This window comes from Passer montanus, unplaced genomic scaffold (genome assembly GCF_014805655.1).
Source record: "Passer montanus isolate IOZ18808 unplaced genomic scaffold, ASM1480565v1 scaffold1598, whole genome shotgun sequence".
NCBI lineage: Eukaryota > Metazoa > Chordata > Aves > Passeriformes > Passeridae > Passer > Passer montanus.
In genome coordinates, this window is record NW_024363138.1 from 2,389 (window position 1) to 3,815 (window position 1,427).

Below are 1,427 nucleotides of genomic sequence, written 5' to 3' on the forward strand. Positions count from 1 at the left end.
ACCCAAATCCCACCCAGGACCCCCAAATCCTCCCCAAATTTACCCAAATCCTCGTCAGGACCCCTAAATCCTCCCCAGATTCACCTCAGGACCCCCGAAATCCTCCCCAAATTCACCTAAACCACATCGGAGCCCCCAAGAACCTCCCCGAATCCCCCCAAATCCCCCCAAATTAACCCAAATTAACCCAAATCCCCCTCAGGACCCTCCCCAGGACCCCCGGGACCCCCGCCCACCTCGGTGCCGATGAAGGTGGGCCGGATGTAGAGGCTGCTCCGGGGGTCCCGCGGCACCCAGCGCCCCTCGAGCCGCACCAGGGCCCGGATGCACTCCAGCAGCTCCCGGGGGTCAAAGTCCTGGGGGACTGGGATTAACTGGGAATACTGGGAGGGACTGGGAGCACTGGGATGCACTCCAGCAGCTCCCGGGGGTCAAAGTCCTGCGGGACTGGGAGTGACTGGGAATACTGGGAGGGACTGGGATTAACTGGGAATACTGGGAATGAACTGGGAGCACTGGGATGCACTCCAGCAGCTCCCGGGGGTCAAAGTCCTGCGGGACTGGGAGTGACTGGGAATACTGGGAGGGGCTGGGATTAACTGGGAATACTGGGAGGGACTGGGAGCACTGGGATGCACTCCAGCAGCTCCCGGGGGTCAAAGTCCTGCGGGACTGGGAGTGACTGGGAATACTGGGAGGGACTGGGATTAACTGGGAATACTGGGAATGAACTGGGAGCACTGGGATGCACTCCAGCAGCTCCCGGGGGTCGAACTCCTGCGGGAACTGGGAGTGACTGGGATGGACTGGGGACCCTGCTGGGGTTATTTCAGGATTATTTTTTTATTATTTCAGGGTAATTTTGGGGTAATTTTGGTGGTTTTTTGCACTCACAGGCAGGCAGACCCTCCGGGCTGATTTCTGGATTATTTTTTGGGGTGATTTTGGGTGATTTTGGTGTTTTTTGTCACTCACAGGCAGGCAGACCCTCAGGGGGTGATTTTTCATTAATTTTTGGGGTTATTTTGGGGTGATTTTTGGGGTTTTTTGGTGTTTTTTGCACTCACAGGCAGGCAGACCCTGCGGGGGTGATTTTTTAATTATTTTTGGGGTTATTTTGGGGTGATTTTTGTGGTTTTTTGTCACTCACAGGCAGGCAGACCCTCCAGGGATTATTTTTTTATTATTTTTGGGATTATTTTGGGGTGATTTTTGGGTTTTTTTGTCACTCACAGGCAGGCAGACCCTCCGGGGGGGATTTTTGGTTAATTTTTGGGGTGATTTTTGGGGTTTTTTGGGGTTAATTTTGGATTTTTTTTGTCACTCACAGGCAGGCAGACCCTGCGGGGGTTATTTCTGGATTATTTTTGGGTGGATTTTTGGGTGGATTTTTGTGATTTTTGGTGTTTTTGTCACTCACAGGCAGG

General features: G+C 53.0%; 1 long non-coding RNA gene across 3 annotated transcripts in view; it reads right to left on the reverse strand.

The window, feature by feature from the left end:
* Positions 1–1,348, reverse strand: part of LOC120499202 — a 2,990-nt gene extending 1,642 nt beyond the window's left edge. The window contains exons 1-2 of one of the 3 annotated variants that reach the window (XR_005626822.1): positions 1,329–1,348; positions 237–356 (exon numbers count right to left, since the gene is read on the reverse strand). This is a non-coding gene — a long non-coding RNA (uncharacterized LOC120499202). Of the gene's footprint in view, positions 1–236; positions 357–894; positions 928–1,233; positions 1,257–1,328 lie in introns of those variants that run through there. The other 2 variants (XR_005626820.1, XR_005626821.1) reach the window with 2 other exon arrangements.
* Between the last annotated feature and the right edge of the window lie 79 nt (positions 1,349–1,427).